Below are 5,142 nucleotides of genomic sequence, written 5' to 3' on the forward strand. Positions count from 1 at the left end.
TTGTTTCTCTTGACTTTTGGTTTCCTGACTCCTTCTTCCAGCGGCGGGCCACCAGCCTTAGGGCTTGTGGGTTTCGGCGACCCCTCAGTTTGCTACAACAGCACTTTATAAATAAAGGTTAATAATAATAACAACAACAACAACAACACAAAGTCTACATATTACCTCTGGTATGGGAGTCACTATGCTTCTGTATACTAGTTACTGAGGAGATCTGAGTGTGTGGGCATTGCACTGCTAACATCTTGCCTGGCAGCTTTCTGTGGGTACCTGGCTGCATATGCCACAATTGTGTCAGGGAGCCCTGCTTAATCATCTGTCCTCATGCTTTTTCAGCTGATTTCAAAATGTTCTGCATAGTCCACCCTGCATGGTCACTGAAGACCTGGGTAGACAGGGTGGGGTCACTGGCAGTTTCTCTGCTTGGCAAGGCCTTGCCATTCAATGAACACCCAGCTAGGCTGGGTGGAGGAAGCAATAGTAGAATTGAGGAAGAGAGCTAAGGGTTGAGTCATTGCCTTCTTCCTTGTCTTCTCCACTGCTTCCGCCACCCTTCATAACTGAGGCTCAAACTGCTGTCCTCTTTCTTGTCTTCTCCACTGCTTCTTCCATCGGACTTAGCTGAGAATTGTTAAGGGCCAAACTGCTGCTTCTCTTGTGATCTTTGCAACTACACTGGGCAAGACACTGTGTCGACTGCTTGGCATGGTAGATGAGGCTCAACTAGGTCACATGAAGGACTGAGTGAGTTACCCTCTTCCTCATCATCTTTGCCATGACTGCCACTTCGTTCTCCATCTAGCCTAGCCAAGTGGCAGTCACTATCACATCAGGAGGAGTCACCTGCTTCAGCTCAGCCCCACACTGCTTCCCCAGTCTTTCCCTATCTTTTAGCATCTTGGGTGCAATGCAACTGGGTGGTAAAGGAGCAACAGCCAGTGCTTGACATGGCTTAGTGGAAGGGGAACAAGGAGATGACAGCAACAGACTCAGGCTTGCAACAGGAACTAAAAACCGATGGTAGCTGCTTCAAAGGAAGCTGCCATGTCTAGGAGAAGAAAGAGCCTGGCATTCTGGTTTTCATCTTGAAATGTTGGTGGGTATGTGACTGGCAGGTATGGGAATAGAGTACTGGGTTACATTGGTCTTCAGACTGATCCAGCATGGCCCTTCTTGTCTTCTTATGCCTAAATATCCTCTAAATGAAAAACTCCTTACACATAGAAAACCAGTTTTCAGGGAGAAGAGTGGAATCCTTTTCACATGCTACATGTGAGGAGGTAGGGAAAGGATGCAGATAAGCAATTCTACCACCATATGCAGTTAGAAGTGAAATAATCTATGAACAGTTTAATGCTATTTCTTGCTACTGATCTTCCTTGGGTTCTTCACCTGCAAGGGAACTATAAAATCTTTTTTAAAGAGAAACTTTATGTTCTTCCATATAAAGAAAATGCAAAAAACAAATCCTTCTACACTGAAAGGTTGCTTCAAACTGTGGAAACCTGCATTATATGCAAGTTGTTCTTCCTGGAAACAATTGCTTCTGGGACACAAAGGTAGCCTCCAATCAGAAGCCTTTGCCCTACTTGGACTATCAACCTTTCCAAAAATATCATGTTAGTTTTCAAAGCTTTACAGGCATCTTCAGGCAAAGAAGATAAAATAGAATTAGAGGAAAGAGAGCAAAAGCGTTGTAGTCATGACGCCTGTATTTTGAATGTTACAGGCAGGGTTAGTAGACAATCCACAGGATGGATTTTGTTGGATACTTGTTGTATAGCTAGTAATGTTGTCAGAGCTTGGAAAAGTTACTTTTTAGACTGAAATCCCCAGAATCCTTTATGCAGCACGAGCTTGTCTGCATTTTTCCCTGTTCCAGCATATGTTATGCTGTTGTTGTTGTTGTTGTTGTTGTTGTCGTCACTACTTCTGCTGTTACTACTGCTGCTGCTGAGATCCCAAGCAATCCTCTATTTTGCTCTTGGGCTGCAAATCAGCAAAGAATAGTCTTCGGCTTCTGTCTTGTAAAATTTAGTGCAAGGGAGAGTCATTCTGCATTTTGTAAGGACAATAATTGCAATATTTATAGAACAGCTCTTGCCAAAATGCTTTGATTTTAGGGTTTTTAAAAAAGTTTTACTTGGCAGGATTACAGGATCTCATCTCTTTCGGCCTTCTCATGATTTTCTTATTGGCTGCCACAGCCAGCAGAATTTATGATACCTGCAAGAACATGCAGTGAGGGCAAAAGGAACAATGTCCTACTTTCCCACCAAATGTGTAAAAGGTTTTTGTGACTAATGGACTGCCTCTCAATTTCAGGACCTTCCTCAAAAACATCAGCAAGTATTCAATGTTGAACGGAGGCAAAGAAAAACACTTAGCCAACCCTCTGAGCTCACGCAGAGTTCCTGACATTTATTGCTTGGTAGTCACCAGGGTTTGATTTCTTGTTGGCCATGAAACCTACTGGGTGACCTTGGACAAGTCACATGCTCTCAGCCTCAGAAGAAGGCAATGGAAATAGCAATAGCAGCTTCATTTATATACCACTTCATACCACTCTAAGCAGTCTCTCAGCTGTTTAGAACTGTAAGCTAATTGCCTCCATCAAGCTGAGTACTCATTTTAGCGATCTTGGAAGGATTTAAGCCTGAGTCGAGCCTGAGCCCTGAACCTGCAACCTTGTGGTTTGTGAGTGAGTGGCTGCAGTACAGGCATTTAGCAACTGTGCCACCTGGGTAATCCTTTTCTGAGCCGATCTTGCCAAGAAAACTATATGATAGCCTTAGGGTCACTGTTTGTCAGAAACAACTTGGAGGTACATAACAGCAGCAACAAAGTCACCACCAAGAAGAACCCATAAACATCTAGAATTAAGGTAAGGGTAATTTTGTTGGCCCATCCAAATGTAATCATTTGGATGGAACCTAAGGGTGGTTTATTATTTATATTTATAGCCCACCTTTCCTCCAGTGAGCTCAGGATGGCATACATGGCTCTCCTTCTCTTCTCCATTTTATCCACATAACACCCTTATGAACTCAGTGAGGCTGTGAAAGAAAATGACTGCCCCTAGGTCATCCAGTGAGTTTCTTGGCTCAGTGGAGACTAGAAACTGGATCATTCAAGTCCCATTCCAGCATTCCAAGTACTTTCCCACCTCAGCCTTCATCGCTTCCCTCTTTTAGTACACGTCTGTTGTGGTGCTGGGATGCGCACATGTATGTCTTATGGTGTCACACAGAGGAGACAACTATCCATGTGGTAGAGGACATGAGTGTAGAGCATACCCCAAGCACACACCTTTACATCAGAGGCAGGCAAGATGAAGATGAAGTTTGAGGTACTCAATACCTCAGAATGCCTGGAATCTTGATACCCTTCTCAAAAGTGGGACAGCTCCCTGAAACCACAAGTCAGCATGGCCTACGGTGACAACAGTGGCTGTTGAATTCTGGGAGTGATCATGTACTAGAATACAAGTGGCAAATTTAGCAGCTAAACTAAGTGAGAATGAAGGGAAGAAGCATATGCCTCAATAGGTCCTCAAATGCTATCGGAGAGTAGTCATAGGGAAGGAATTTTAGTAAAAAAGAGAAAGAAGACGTCACCAAAGCGAAAACTGAAAAAGAAAGAGGCAAAACTTTGCCAAGTGCTGACAAATATAGATTTATTTACAAAAAAAAACTTGAGCCAGGCACCCAACTCAGTGCTTAATCCAAAGGAGCAAAATCTCTGGCTGGTAGACCTCATCTTGCCTGAAGATGGTCTGAATGTGACCCACAGAAGAGTTAGAGGAAGCTTCTTCCATCCTCTCCTCTCCCCTTGTCAATTGGGAATGCAAATAGAGAAGGAGATCCCTCCATTCAGTTGAATCAATGATCAGAGATCATTTGGAGATTTCATTCTGTCACCTCTGCCCACCAAACTTGGGAAGGGAAACAGGGAGGGGGCAGTGAGCAGGGCAGTCCCCAAATTATCTTCAATCACTGATCAGTGATAACAATGCTGATTCCACCTCAACCTGCTTTCTCTTCCCTATTGAAAATGGTCAACAGAGGCATATTACATGGAGGACCACTTCCTGCACCTGGCTTGAGCCCATTAAATGGGATTCACTTCCAGTGTCAATTTTCTAGAAGGTCTGCATTCTTTCTCTAAAGCTATTGTTTTATGCTGGTAATGATAGTAATATTTGAAAAGTTGCTCTGTACATTATTTTCCTTTATGTAGCAAAGAGCAACTTTGGGTTGGTGGGAGGCATGTAGAGCTGGAGAACAGCATAGGAACTCCACCTGCCCCACATAAATTGCTGCCTTCTTCCAGGCCTACCTTGAGCAAAACAAAACCAGTCTGGCCCTCGGTCACAGTTGGATGGATGACACAAGTGGAGGATTCCAGCCCCTCCGTCAGAATTTGGCAGGGACAGTCTCAGTTGTCCCACTTTTCCAGCTGCTTTTAAAATGCCACATTTTTTGTCTCCTCTTCCCCTTTCCCCCTTTCTCCTTCCCTTACTTTCATGGATGGAAAATGAGTTCAATGTGCAAAAACAGTTTGCTTCAATAAAATCAGCAGGGGGAGAAGAGGATGATAGCATCTTGCCCTTTCCAGTAGGTCAGGCAAAAACAAACTACTGCATCTTCCCCTAGCTTTTATGCTCTTCCCTTTTAATAATGTTCTCCACCTTGAGCACCCTCAGATGTTGCTTGACTGCAAGTGTCCTGGTTTTCATTTGTGAAATGTTGGAAGGTGTGGGATTCAGCGGCCCACTGCAAATCAGACCTGGTGAGATAAGTGCTCATCATACTACTTGGGCCCCATAGATTTCTCAGCTTGAAATCCAAGAGTGATCTTCAGCAAGCAGTTGGCAGCAAATTGTCAGTCAGGGAGGAAAGGCTGTGCTTGGCAGTATAATCACAAGGCTGGTTTGCCTGGGTTAATTAAAACTAAATATAGGCCTGTTACAGACAGCCGAAATAAGGCTGCTTCGAGTCACAGTGGAGGTATGGTGTTTCAATGATGCATGTGTCCTAAGAGTCCAGAAGCCACACCAAAGCCACATTCCAGTCCTTAGGGCTGGAGCGTGGCTTTGGTGCGACTTCTGGACTCTTAGGACGCATGCATCATTGAAACACC

Source organism: Sceloporus undulatus, chromosome 6 (genome assembly GCF_019175285.1).
Source record: "Sceloporus undulatus isolate JIND9_A2432 ecotype Alabama chromosome 6, SceUnd_v1.1, whole genome shotgun sequence".
NCBI lineage: Eukaryota > Metazoa > Chordata > Lepidosauria > Squamata > Phrynosomatidae > Sceloporus > Sceloporus undulatus.